The 15,489-nt window shown below is 34.7% G+C and overlaps 1 protein-coding gene and 1 non-coding gene across 17 annotated transcripts in view; one reads left to right on the top strand and one right to left on the bottom strand.

The window, feature by feature from the left end:
• Positions 1-15,489, bottom strand: part of LOC105842934 (uncharacterized) — a 25,886-nt gene extending 10,397 nt beyond the window's left edge. For 8 of the 16 annotated variants that reach the window (XR_009974815.1, XR_009974828.1, XR_009974822.1 and 5 more), the window contains exons 1-4: positions 1,359-15,489; positions 1,118-1,212; positions 630-1,034; positions 72-148 (exon numbers count right to left, since the gene is read on the bottom strand). The gene's annotated coding sequence lies outside the window, so the exon portion shown is untranslated. The remainder of the gene's footprint in view (positions 1-71; positions 149-629; positions 1,035-1,117; positions 1,213-1,358) is intronic. The other 8 variants (XR_009974826.1, XR_009974829.1, XR_009974825.1 and 5 more) reach the window with 5 other exon arrangements.
• Positions 4,198-4,317, top strand: Mir3308 (microRNA mir-3308). The gene has a single exon (NR_107590.1). It is a non-coding gene; the product is annotated as a microRNA mir-3308 (primary transcript).

Raw genomic sequence — 15,489 nt, 5'->3', positions numbered from 1 at the left:
GATTGGTTATTATTCTGATTGTAGTGAGTGAGTGCAAAGAGTGGCTTGGCTATGGAATACAAATAACTTACTAAATTTCGTCCTGGTATTCGCAATGAAGCTTCTTCTAGGGTGACTTCTATTCCTAGTCGACGAGAAACTGGGCTAACTATAAAAACAATATTTATGTACAGTCTTAAAAGATATTAGATATGTTTGTTTAAAAATAAAATAAAATATTTTGCCAATGTCTTTTCGAATATTTAGCTTGTCAGCTTTTTTATTTTCCTCAAACTGTGAAAGAATGTACTATATTTCCAGAATTAGCTGCTACTGGTGTTAGGACGTCTTGTGAGTCCGCACGGGAAGGTACCACCACCCTGCCTATTTCTGCCGTGAAGCAGTAATGCGTTTCGGTTTGAAGGGCGGGGCAGCCGTTGTAACTATACTGAGACCTTAGAACTTGTATCTCAAGGTGGTTGGCGCATTTATGTTGTAGATGTCTGGGCTCCAGTAACCACTTAACACCAGGTGAGCTGTGAGCTCGTCCACCCATCCAAATAATAATAAAAAAATTAAACTCGGAGCCTACTTTGGCAAAGTCAAGCATCTATTAACCACAACTTTATCAAGTATAATCAGCATCTTACCTATAATATCGTTGATTGGCTGTTCAAGCGTTGACGGGCTCATCTCAGCCTGAGCAGGATCTGCTGTACAAATTATTACTAGAAAAACTATACAACTAATTCATTTCATTTGAAATCGAGTCGTGGCCTATGCGGCGTGAATAAGACGCCCGGCGTATTAAAAGCGATGTATCTTAATAAAAGATATTTTATTTAAAATCAAACCTGCGAATATTATTTACGTAATCGTTGACGGTAGGACGGTTAATGATCCAAATCCAGATACAAAATGCAATTGCAAAAATATTAAACTAGCGCAATAATTATGAAAGTTTAAAAATAACTAACAAACAAGTGTTTGTCCTTTCTGGGATGGAGAATTCAGTAAACGCGATAGATTTGGCGTTGAGGCGGGAGGTGGTGAATCTGAAATTTATTTATTGTTAATGTTACAAAAAAAGTTGTTAAGTTACAAAAATAATTAATTCATCAAATGGGATTAATTTTACCTGTTGTTAGAACAACTGTTTCCTGGGCCATAACCCTGATCTTCGGAGGCGACAACCAATCCCGACGATAGGGGTTCCTTAGGAACAATAGTGGTCTAAAAAATAAAGTGACATACGCCTTTGTTTTTAAAGTTAAACTTTCACGCTAATTATAATTAAATGACGTAAATAACTATTATGATTAAACATTAATTACAATAAAAACGTTATTAGTGTTTGGAATTACATAATTATTACTCACAGTTATTGCAGGCATCCATGCTGTGTGTCACCAAATATAGCCCCTTCACCTATTATAGCTAGAACTTTTTTTTCGAGTTCGTTCAGCTCGTCGTGGTTCGCAGGTACACCACCGGTACTATAAGCATTCCTTTTTCGTTCTGCAGCTTTGGCTTTGACCTTGTGCTTAAGGTCAGCCCAGTACTACGAATGTAAAGATTCAAATAAAATCATGCATTTAAGTGAATAAAAATGAACTAAGTCTACTACCAATTTGTGTTATTAAAACTCACCCGCTTCCATCGTTGGCTAGTTTTTGTAGCACCCAATCCGTGGGCATTTAATTTCAAAGCCAAATTATCTCATTCCCGAGCAATGGCTTCTTTGGATGCCCTTAACGAGTTGTGGATGCGCAATTAAATAATCTAGTAATTCGTCTAATTGTGCACATGACACGCGATTTTCCATTATGTTTATTTAAACATACTGACTGACAGACTGACCTTCCAATAGTTTATATTTATTGTCCCCTATTTTTTTACTATATTCACATATTGTACGTATTCCACGTTCTTTAACTAACGTCCACCACTCCTGAGAATAACTAATGAATTTTTTTTTCACAAAGAAAACATTTCACTGAGAAGTCCATTGTTATAAAATATTAAACTGTTAAGAGAAAAACATCAAACAATCCTTCAGAATAAATTAAACACGTAGCACTTCAGTTAATAATATTTTATAGAAATCGATTTTACTTCGATGTACTAAAGATTCAATGTCTTTTTGATGGAATGAAAAATTAATTTCAACAAAACTTCATGCAATCACATCAATACTAAGTAAAAAAAAAAAAAATACACCACGAGGATTATACGCTGAACTGTTTTTGGTAACGGTAAGATCGACTATGAGCCACGTTTTCAACTGAAGCAGGTATAGACTATAAGCCACGCCAGCAAAGAAAGCAGGTAACAGAAGGGACAAGATTCAAAGGTCGGACAGAAAAAATGGCCTCTAAAAGAAGCAGCTGTTCATTGTTAAGTACAGAACTCGAAATAAATGATGAATATTACAAGAAAAATAATAAACTGTGAGAAGCGAGAGAACCGTGAAGTCGTCGTGGCCTAAAGGATAAGACGTCTGGTGCATTCGTATTTAGCGATGCACCGGTGTTCGAATCCCGCAGGCGGGCACCAATTTTTCTAATGAAATACGTACTCAACGAATGTTCACGATTGACTTCCACGGTGAAGGAATAACATCGTGTTATAAAAATCAAACCCCCAAAATTATAATTTGCGTAATCACTGGTGGTAGGACCTCTTGGGAGTCCGCACGGGTAGGTACCACCACCCCGCCTATTTCCGCCGTGAACCAGTAATGCGTTTCGATTTGAAGGGTGTGATAGCCGTTGTAACTATACTGAGACCTTAGAACTTATATCTCGAGGTGGGTGGCACATTTACGTTATAGATGTCTATGGGCTCCAGTAACCACTTAACATCAGGTGGACTGTGAGCTCATTCACCCATTAAAATAATAAAAATAAACAAAACCGTAAAAAAGAAAAAAAGCCATTAATTAATAAAAAAATTACATGACTTATAAATAAATAACTGCAACGTTTATATATTTTATTACTTGACAGAATTGCCTTGAAGGTCTGTAACCGTATCTGCATTATTTAAAAAGTTAGGAGTCACGAAAGTTCGAAAAACATATAAGTTTTTGTAAACAAATGCGCATAATAAAAAATTAGTAATAACTAATTTTTTTTTAAATAATTCGTTTAAAAGATCCTTTAACCATTTATAAAATCGACTAGAATGTTTGTTTTCGTATCTCTAATAGTTTAAAAGTACAGTAAAAAATTGTTTTTTTTTTCTATACTTTTGTAAGGTTTGCTGATGTTGAGGGTTTATTGTGCGCTCTCCTCCAGAAACCTCATCAGAGTGGTCAATAAGACACTGACTATAATTGTATGTTTATTACTGACTAACGTATGGTGCTCATTACTATAAATGCATAGTAAGCTAAACGGGGCGGGGTATCATTCCCCTACACTTTGTTATGTATGGTTGTTTTTGTTAATTTTAGAAGTTTTAGAAAAAAAAAGTTAAAAATTTGTTACAAACAAATTGGTAAGTTAATAAACAATAGAATATATAATAGTTGATAAAAAAAGTTGGCCTGAAGTTGGCCATTCTCGGCCGATACTTGCTCGGGGCGGGTGTGCAGCAGGGCCACTTCCTGTAGCGGCCTCCCCCCGGTAAAGGTCAAGGGGCGACCTGAGGAGGTGAGGCCGCGCGGCGCGCTACCAGCACTGCCGTGGAGTGAATAGAGCGACCGGTCGACGGTGTATCGCGTACCGACCCGGCAGGCTGGTTCTGGTCCAGCGGGGTATTCCGGGACACCAGCGGCACCGTCTGACCTCGGAGGGGATCAGACGTCGGGTGTAAGAGTGCAGGGGAGTCGTTTAGTGGGTGGGCCCTAAAATCCTTGGGCCCGCGGTCTGCTCACAACACCATGCAGATTGTTGAGTCTCATATACCCCGCGCGCCCCTTTAATAATCCCTTTAATACTAATAATAATAATTTAATCCATAATAATCACAAAACCTTCATCACAAATTCGTGTGTCAGGTAGGTATCTTAAATGTATTCAATTAAAGTTTTCATAAACAACCTAATAATCATAACAACCACAATCTGTTTGGTACTTGCTCTTAAGTTCTAATTAAAATCTATTAATCACAGCATTTCCCAGTCAAAATGGTAACTTAAAATTATTTGAAAGGTAAATTATCATAAAAAGTATGGCAGTCTTTAGGTATGATATTCTTTAGCTCCTGTAAGTGATCATACTTTATCTTGGTAATTGGTTGTCTGGATTTATGAAGCGAAGGCGGACTGTTAATCAAAGACGTGATCTTCCTTGGTCTTCTAGGCAATGGGACAAAATCATCTGAAAAGTGGAGTTTATATTCTATGGTGCCATTTGGATTATATTTCAGTGCTTTTATATCAATAACACAATTATCACCCGGTCCTCGGCCAGGTTTTATGGATTTATAAATAAGGTGATCTTTAAGACCAAAGTCTTTAAAAAACGTATAATCAGGTGTAATTACTTCAGAAGGACTTGGTACTTTTCTGGCCTCCTTTGTCATTGTGGCGTTTGTTGAGGGTAAAAATATCTCCCGATTTTTCAACTTTCTCTCAATCACCGAGTGGACTGAATCAACTTCCATTTGCGTGTGACCTTTCTCCAAGTACTTCTGAGTTATTATTACGTTTCTAGCCATAGCCAAGTGCAACAATGCATTTGATACAGCATTATTTATGTTTTATGCTGTACAACCATCTGTAAATATAACAACATCCTTGCAATCATTATCCAGTAATTTAGTTGCGTAGTCAACGAAAAAGGACGCGTAAGTAGTGGCTTTTAAGTCGCATGCTGTCTCATCGAACCAGTAACACGTGACTCTATTATTGCCAAGATTGTACACAGAAAAGTTATGTACGGCGAGTTTAGTTTTAAAATAAAGTGCACTGGCATTGAGAAAAGGACATAGTTTGACTGCCTGAAGGTCTGCTGTTAATGCATGTATGATTCCTTTTCGTGCTAATTCTTTGTCAGAATGTTTTTCTGCTCTAGCCAAGTCCTTTCGTTCGATATGTTTAGCATACTGTTCGTCTGATAAATTACCAACTTGGTGAGCATAGCACTGGTCGCAAGCATCCTTTTTTGGTTGAAACAGTCCAATATTCTCCTCAAACAAAACGCTTTCAAATACTTTCTTTTTTGAAACCGAGTAGTCGACATAAAGACGATACAATTGTGATTTTGATCGTATGATAGTTTCTAAATACAACTTTGACGTAGATTGTCTTCAGTAATGGGATGGTAGTTTCGGTAGTACAGTTAAATATTTTTTAGTTGATTATTTTTTGGATATTTTTTGTATGAATTCTGCTGTTTTAATTTCCTTATTATTTGTCCCATCTCCAAGCCAATAGCGGACCGTCCATTCTTTAATACCCAATGTTTCCAAAAACGTCTTCAGGCAAACTCTTACTTTTTTATCATTAACTTTTAGATAGTACATTTTAGTATCACTTCGTCTTGAATTAGAGATCTTGGTTTTTCTAGACGTAGGTTTTTTATCCACCATTGAAGATATATACACTTTTTTTTCCTTGCCATGTCATCTTCCAGTACTCATCAAATATTTCAGATCGAGCGTCTTCTGTTAACTTTGAACAATACATAGCTTTACCACTAAAGCATTTTTTTGACAAACATATTGGGATCATTATTCTTGCTGACTTAGAATCGTTCTGAACAAATTTTGTGCCCTCCTTTTTAAATCCAATGTACTCTTTTCCCATCATTCGCTGTCTCTTATTTTTCATTCTCATCCAATTATTTTTATCTCCTTTGCGTTTTTTTATATTTGTTTTATTTTCTTCTATATCCCTTTCGGGAAACCACTCTATACATTCTGGTGATAATGGTTTTTTTTTGGTTTTAAGTTTGTAATGGCTGATAAGTTGACAAAAGAATGATCATCAGACAGAAAATCAATGTCATTATTGTGATTTTCTGCAACATCGTTAGATTCAATCGGTGTAGGAATATTATAATCTTCATTTCGCATCGATTCTGGAGGGTCCAAGATCGTCGTAAGTGTAGTAAACTCGGATAATAACTTATCAGACAAAGATATCTCTGGTTTTAAATTTTGATTCTCAGACAAAGATGTAGACACTGGTTGTATCACTGCTTGATTTTGATAGTTAAACATATTTAATATTTCTCTTTTCTTTTGTAACAATATTTTTCGCCTTTCAGATAGCTCTCGCAAAGTTACGACGTTTTCACTAATATCTGCATTTTCTAAAATAAAGTTATCTTGGTCCTCCATCATTTGGGTACTTACTTGAAAATGCAAGGATTTTTCTATAGCGAAATAAATATATAGTTTTAGTAGATTGCGATACAGCGTAACTTAACAAAACAATTAAATCCGGCGATGTCAAGACCGCGTAAATACTTGTTAGGGATTATATTAGTTAGAACCATTAAATTAATAAAGAATTTTAAGTAATTTAAATATTCTAGCATGAGCACAATACAAACGAAAAACAATAAACATTTAAAACAAACTTACATGGTGGTTAACCACGGCAAAATAATTATTTTTGGGAGCACACACAAATTGCGTTACATTTTTCTCACGGTCGTAGTAAATACGCGCACTTGCTTCCAGCTTCAGGCCCCCTACTGTTCTGCGGTATTGTTTCGATCGTAAAATTGGCATTTCTCATTGGATAAATCAAATCAGGTGAGGTCTAGTATAAGCCTATAAGCGTTTGGAATCGACCAGCACGATATTTGAATTTTGCGCGTTTTGCTGTTACGCGGTCTTTACAAGTTGCTCTTACGCGGTTTCGCACGCGCAGCGACGAAATGTCATTCACCCGAAGTATACTATCGAAAGTCCCAAATTCGATTTTGTACGTCGATTAACATTTTTTTTGAAGTGTCGAAAGTGACAGTTTCGATATTATTCGCTGATGTTTAATTTCCTTGTGTAATCGAATCTGGTACATTCATTATTATACGCGGGTACATTAGTCAAAGAGCCTATCGAAAATACCACTTTCGATGATTTCATTCGGAATTATATTTTTTTTATTTTTATATTCGATATATAGAATATTACTTTTCTTAAAATCAATTTGTATGTTTTATTAATTTATGTTATAACATATCAACAGAACTATATTTTTTACAAATCAATTCCTGTTTTATTAACTTATTTAATACACGGACACTATTATAGTTTCTCCTAATGTGGTACCTAGTGTCGCGTCGCTATAACTGAATCGAACTGAACTGAATGTGAGTCTCCACTTATAACCTTGTTGGAAGGTGACTCGTCATCTACAGTTAAAAAAAAAATCTACTTTTAAAGTTAACCCAAGCAAAAAAAGAAAAGGAGGAAAGGAAAAGGTGCAAAGACCACTGGATAGATGTTAAAAGAAAAATTGTAGTGAATACTGGTCAACAATATATTTACAGGAATGAAAAGGTACATAACAAAAAAGGAATGGGACCGATTTGTAAAGCAACTTGTAAATTAAACTGCTGTGAACATTTTAATGAAACAACTCGTCAGAAAATTCATACAAGTTTTTGGCAATTGGCTGACCATGCTAAAAAATTGAATTTTATTAATAAATTTACCAAAAAGTTAAACAAGCACCGTTTTTCCACTGAAAGTACATCTAGAAGACAGTTTACCACTCAGTATTTCTTACCAGATCCAGTCGAAAATCAAAACTATCCCTGCGAATATAGACGTGTTTGTCTTAAAACTTTTTTGAACATCTTGTCGATTACGGATCAATTCGTCTGTACTGCTCATCAAAAACTAAATCAGGAAGATATCGCTTTACCAGATAACAGATGAAAGCAACCATATAGTTAAGATAGATTCTAATATTATTCAAAGTGTATCTGATCATGTAGCCAGTTTTCAACCAGTTGAATCCCATTACGCCCGAAAACATAGTAGTAAGCTTTATTTAGATAAGAACTTATCAATGAGAATAATAAAACTTAAATAATGGGTGGGACAATCTTCATCTTTATAATAACAAAGCGCAAACTTTACGCCAGTATACAGACATAATTAATGAAAATATGAATAGGATATGTGTGACCAATGCCACAGTTTTCCTAACGAAAACTCTTCAACTGAAGAGCAAATTAGCGCCTATGACAAACATAATGTTGCTAGAGAATTTAAAAATAATGATAAAGTGATTGCTCAAAAGTGGTTTGAAACAGTTCTGCCACATAGGATTTCCAGAAAATTCTGAATTGTCCTGATGGTGACGTGGGATTATTTTACGGAAACTCTGTGTGTACAATTTTACTTTATTTGATACTGGAAAGAAGGAAGAGACGTGCTATATGTAGACAGAGTGCACAGGCAAAAGGGGAGCGAGCAACTGAAGTAAGCAGTTACTTACTTCATTTTGTTAACAGAAAAGTAAAGTAAGGTGCCTAGGAATTTCTCTTTTGATCCGATAATTGCGCGGGCCAAAACCGTAACCGAATAATATACTCTTTATATATATATCTGGCAAAAGAATATAAAATCGATATTACTCATCGCTTTTTAGAGCAAGGGCACACGCAGAACGAAGGAGATAGCGTACACGTTCATAAAGAGCAAGAGTCTAAATGAACTGATACACATACGCCCCAGATCAATGGTTTGCGTTAGTCTAAAACTAATAAAACCCCATATAATGTAGTGGAAATGACTCAAGATGACCTTTTTAATTTTAAAGCTATATTGGATGATCGCAAGTGGAAAAAATATATTAGAAACGAAAATATGAAGTGGAATTTATTTTTATTAAAGAAATTAGTGTGCGTAAAGATGATCCAAATTGTTTATATTTTAAATACAACCTTAAAGAGAATCCTTCATGCTTAAATACCAAAATAGAAACAAGAAGTCATGGAAGAAGGCAAGTAATTAATATCGAATTAAATAAATTGTATAGTCAAACATTACCATTACCTGAAGCCAAATACATATTAGGATTTAATTCATTTAAGTAACACTGGAGTCCATACCCAAAGAATATTATAGTTATTATAAGAATTTGAAATATAGCAGGAACACATTTGAAGAAGACTGACGATTCAGACTAAATACAATATTACAGTACAGTTATCCTACAGTCTGTACTTACCTGAATCTGTTATGTTACCTGCTTTAGTTTAATTTTTAAAACTTCCCTTTGTTCAGTATTTAAAATTTTTATGATTATTTATTGAAGAAATTATAAGAAATGTTTATTTTAATAAGAATACTAAATCATTATTAGTATTATACTCTAAGAAATGCGAATGTTATTGAATTTTAAGTTAATTTAAGCTTTTATTTTGTTTAGTTTTTATTTTGTAGAATTAAGTATGTTCATATTTTATTCAAAGAAGTTTGTTATTTCTATATTTTATTTTTAACTAACTGAAGAATAAAAGTGTATTTCATTTGATATCATTATATTAAACGTAAATCTAATAATAATAGTTATGAATTTTATTGATTTCATTTTATAAATTAAAATGAAATCAATGAAAACCTTAGTAAACTAAATTTGTCTTTGTTTTAATTAAAATCGTTTTACATGCCAAGTATCGAAACGTATAAAATACTTTGACGTACTGTATCGAAAGTGATACCTCCGATAATTTCTTAATTTAAATGTACAACGTAAAATATCGAAAGAGTCACATTCAATAATTTTGATAAAATAGTTCCGAAGTAAATAATCGAAACGGACCGTTTCGATTGTTCACACTAATTGATTAACGTAGTAAAGTATCGAAACTAACATTTCTCAAAAACTATGAAGAATTTGGGATAAAATGACATATACATTTAATTGCCAGTAAAAGTTTCCCATATATCTGAAATTATTTGCAGATAGGCCAATAAATGACAATTTGGTACACAAAATTAACTTCAAAGTGCTCTCCTGTAAAGTACCGTTTTTCAATTTCGATATTATACGTAGGGACAGTCGATATTGTAGTGTGTGAACATTCAAGTATGTATACAGCCTTATTTAAAGTGCTTCTTCAGCACTACTGTCTTACTGTCTTGTAACTAAATACATATTTTACACATTAAACCGAACCTTCAAACTGAATAGACGTATTATTTACTCTCTGCTAATCCATCATAACCAGACCACACCACATGGCGACCATGCCAGGATAGCTACTCTATAGCTACATAGCACACCAACCAAGAACGGATCATGGGCACAAAGCAAAGTAAAGAACAAGTGGTCATTGCGCAGTCTGCAGCCGGGAGCAATCACGCACAAGCGACGGCGGAACACCTTCAGACGAACAATATCCTTTTGTCCATAATATGCGCCTGTATGCTGCTGGCAGTGTTGATCGGGTTTTTTTGCCTGTACAAGCGATGCCACATCAACTGGATGCAGAAACAGCTGAGGAGTGACGCTTTGGAACGAGTCCTCGCGCGAAAAATTTTCTTAGATATTGTAGGTCCATTACATAGAGATGATTTAGGTTACAATTATATTTTAACATTACAGTGCGAACTCAGTAAATATGTTGAAGCATACCCTTTAAAAACTAAAACAACAACAGAAGTTGCTAAAACATTTGTGGAAAACTTTATTTTACGATACGGAATTCCAAAAGAAATTGCAAGTGATAGAGGTACAGAGTTTGTTTCTAAGGTAAATTATGTCAGACTTATGCAAAATTTTAAATATAAAACAAACAATTGCGAGTGCTTACCATCATCAAAGTATTGGATCATTAGAAAATACACATAAAGTGTTAGGAGCCTATTTACGAATCCAAACAGATAATCATCCTTCAAGTTGGAGTTCATGGTTACAGTATTGGTGTTTTTCATATAACACTACTGTACATTCAGAGACTAAATATACACCATATGAGTTAGTGTTTGGTCAACTATGTAGATTATCTAATAATTTATGTAATATTGTAGAACCACTGTATAGTTTTGATAAATATATGTTCGAATTTAAATACAGATTACAAAAAGCTCAAAGAGATGCAAGAAATAATTTAATTATAAGTAAAGAACGTAGAAAAATTAAATTATGATAAGTCAAGTAATGCCATTGTTTACAAATCAGGTGATACACTATTGTTGAAAAATGAGATAGGAAATAAATTGGATATTTTGTACACTGGCCCATATATTGTGATAGAAAACCTTGCGCCCAATGTTAAAATTAATATTAATGGAAAAAATGTCATAGTTCATAAGAATAGGACAAAATTGTATTCGGAACCATAGTTGCCTATTAATTTTAAGTGTAATAATAATTATATAATAGAAGTACTACATAAAAAAAAAAACATTTTATCATATATATATTTTTTTCAAATAACGGGGATGATGTAGTGTGTAAACATTCAAGTATGTATACAGCCTTATTTAAAGTGCTTCTTTAGCACTACTGTCTTACTGTCTTGTAAGTAAATACATACTTTACACAATAAACCGAACCTTCAAACTGAATGGACGTATTATTTACTCTCTGCTAATCCATCATAACCAGACCACACCACAATATTACTCTTAATCAATAAACTAGCAATTAACTCCCGGCTCAACTGATCAATCAATAAACCTGGAAGATATTTTTTAACATGTATTACACAGATTTAGACGTGTAGATACAATAACATCAATGAATTAACTTACATATTAACAAAAGAATAGCTCGCAGTGTAGACAGTGACTTGCAAATGTGTTCTTAAATATGAAAATTGTTTAGTAAAAGAGCATATTAAAATAAGCAACACTATACTAGATAATATCAGAAATTAATCGATGGGTACTTGTCGTAGGCTGAGCGTGTTATACGTCAATGCCAAAAATCACAAATATTAAGTGTATAGTCTATGGCCATATCTAAAGCGAAGAATCTATGGATAAGTTTTTTTTTTGGGGCGCGGGCCTGAATTAAGATACAGAACGTTTTTGCGACAAAAAATATCTTATTGTAAAAATGGTTTATATTTGTAAATTTGTCTTGATTAGTATATAAATAATAGCCGTAAGTTGTTTATAAATAGTGTACGCATATAACTTGCTGTATATTCGGTAAGTTACTTGTAAATTTTTGTTAAAAAAATGGGCGCGAAAAAGCGCACAAAACATAAAGCTGATGAGGTAAAAAGTACTGAAATTATGGGTTCTCACGCCGAATCTGTGTCGACAGATTCAGATTATTCCGACAAATATGATGATTGCAGAGAAGATGATAAGTAAGCTGCTTATAGGGTCGCAGACTACTGTCGCAGATATCCCGAAGACCTAATTGCGGGCAATGAATACCCTGTATTTATTGAAAGTTCGAAAGTGGAGAAACCGATAGGGGATAGGGACATGATGTTCCTAAGTTCGTGTTTTCCTCGTTTCGTCAAGGGAGTAAAATATAAAAAAAAAAAAAAAAAATCGCCGCCATATTTGACAAACCTAATTTAGCGAATGTATTCTTAGACAATCAGACTTTTTTGCGGGAGCAAAGTCTAAAAGCACAAATTCCAGCAGGTTCAACTGAACTAACTGGTGTAATCACCTCGGTCCCTACTGATATGTCAAACAAAAAAATATTCAAAGATTTGTCAAGTTCTTCAGCTAAAGTAATTTCTGTTAGACGTATAATGCGCAAGGTTTTTGTCAATGGTGCAGCTGTCCTTCAGCCCACAACAACTGTTACCATTACCTTTGCCTCCTCAACTTCATTACCAGAACATGTCTCCTTAAAAATGTGGAGACTTCCTGTCAACCCATTTATTCCCCCAGTAAAACAGTGCTTCCGCTGTCTCAGGTATGGTCATCTCGCTAAGTTCTGTAAGAATTCCCAGCGTTGCTCAATTTGTGGTGAAGGACACTCCTTCAAGGAGTGTTTTGTATCAACTGATAAAGCTATCTGTGTTCACTGTAATTTAAATCACCTGTCCATTTCAGGACAATGACAAGTAAAAAAAGAACAAAATTAAAGAGAATAAAAACAAATTTTACAGTACTCCATATTCTGAAATTCTTAAAAAAAAAGATTTTCCATCTTTAAATAAAACAGAAAATACACAGGATTTCATAAATGTTCTAATTTCAAACAAACAAGTTCTTTCTTTAATATTAGAATCACTAGTAAAAGTAATGACATTAAATAAAAACGACAACACAAACATAAATTCACAAATATAATATTGAACACCTATTTTTGAAAAAAGGAAATTTGATAGTCTGTTGAGTGATATTCCAAAACCATTAATTATTGCTGGCGATTTTAATGCTTTTTATACTTCTTGGGGTTGTAGCAGAACTAACATTAGGGGCAGATTAATCATGGATTCCATTGACGATAATGATTTAGTGCTTTTAAACGACGGACAACCTACAACAGTATGTTCGCATGTCTTCAGACCAAATGGTCTTGATTTAACAATGGTAACATCTTCATTGGCTTTATCTTGCTTATCCTCGTAGGCCCCCATTCGAGAGGCAAATAACTTTTCGAGTTGTTGTAAGTTACTTGAAAGTTGTGTATCCATTGTGAATATGAATGATGTATCTTGGCAGCAATGCCAGGTAACCGGAACAGGATAGGTGATAAAATCAGTGAGCAGGAGAGTTATTTATGCACTATATACACATTTAAAATGTAAAAATACACAATACTTTGAAAAAAATTAAATAAACACAGAGAGCACACTACGTTTGCGTGTTAACACCGCGACTACCCGCGATCGAAAAAAATTCCATTTGTATTGGTACTATACCTTTAAGAGAGAAAATAAATAAATTATTATTATTATTATTATGTTTTTTACTTCTTTTTTTTCTCAGCAGACGCTGGTACGTACTTATTATTTACGGGCCTTAGCCAAGTAAATAATAAGGAATAAATAGTTTTAATGTCCGTTGGTTGAGTTGTCTTCTATTTCTAAAAACTTACGAACAGTTCTACATGTATTTAATATAGCAGCTTTTTGTAGTTGCATGAAAGTGTCGGGTTTCAGATCAATTAACTCCAGTCTGTGGTGGAGGTGCTTAGGGACAACGCCTGTGGTGGAAATGACTATTGGGACTATGTAAACTTTTTCCTGTTTCCATATTCTAGTAACTTCCTTCAAGTCTATATATTTGTGATTTTTTTCTGTTATTGTTTTTTGCAGGTTATGGGTGTTGGGAACTGCGATATCGATGAGGTAAGTGGTTTTATTTATTTTGTCTTGTAGGGTTATATCTGGTCGGTTATAATGTATCGTTCTGTCAGTTAGAATAGCACGATCATAATATATTTTGTATGCGTTGGTCTCAATAATAGGGCTAGGATTGTATTTGTAGTAAGGTATATTTATGGCTATTCGGTATGAGTTTATGTTTCACTGCAAGTTTTTATTGTATGATGTTTACTATTTGATTGTGTCTATATGTGTAGTCTGTTTGTGTCAGTGTAGGGCATGCTCCCGTTATATGTTGAATTATTATTATATGTATTAAACACTGCCTCGCCTGGGAAGACGGCAGGACACACTCCGGCGAGGTGGGCAACAATCGGCCGGAGCGTTAGGGACTATTGGGAGAGAAACCGGCAAACTATACGGGCATTGTCGAGCAAGACTGCTTTTTGCATTTGGGCCGCGTTCCAGCTCTCGTGCTAGTAGCCAGTCTGGTGGTAAAACTAAGAATCCGAATAGGCTATGTTTTTATCACTACCGCTTCAAGGAACGAGCCAATGTACAGCCATGTGCCCGGAAGGAGCAGAAAAACTAGGCGCTGTGCAGGTAAACCACGTGGGTACCTGTGCGATGTTGCTGACACAAAGCCGCCTATGCGTTACAGATGTGTGTACCGGATTTCGATTTTTAGTTGACACTGGAGCTAACATTTCCGTTTTACCAGTTACTAAAAAGTGTTTTAACAGTGTTCAGTGTTCTGATTATAAAGTTTACGCGGCTAATGGTACCAAGATAATAACATATGGCACAAAATCTATGATTTTAGACTTGCGTTTGCGCAGGCAATATAAATGGACTTTCATTGTTGCCGACGTAAAGCAACCAATCTTAGGTGCCGATTTTCTTAGTCATTATGGTTATAGATAAAATAACTACGTTAGATATTATGGCGTCAGTTGTAAAATGTAATAAGTTAACCTAATGTAGTACAGATAAAAACCATCCTTATTGGGACGCAATAAGTAAATATCCCAACATAACTAAGCTCGCTTGTTATAAAGAAACACCTGCTGTGTATCAAAAACATTCTGTGTATCACTACATCGAAACGAACGGTCCTCCTGTACACGCACGTGCAAGACGCTTACCTCCGGATAAGTATAATCAGGTAAAATCTGAATTTTGTACTATGCATGAGCTATGGATCTGCAGACCGTCGCGAGCCCGTGGTCTAGTCCGCTACACGTTTTACCCAAAAAGAATGGGGAAATACGTCCTTGTGGCGATTATAGACGTTTAAACTCTATTACAGTACCAGATCGTTCGTTACCCTTTGCCTAGGATACAA

The sequence above is a fragment of the Bombyx mori genome, chromosome 14, assembly GCF_030269925.1.
Source record: "Bombyx mori chromosome 14, ASM3026992v2".
Taxonomy (NCBI): domain Eukaryota; kingdom Metazoa; phylum Arthropoda; class Insecta; order Lepidoptera; family Bombycidae; genus Bombyx; species Bombyx mori.
The sequence above is the reverse complement of the archived record's forward strand: the minus strand, read 5'-3'. Positions and strand labels throughout refer to the sequence as shown.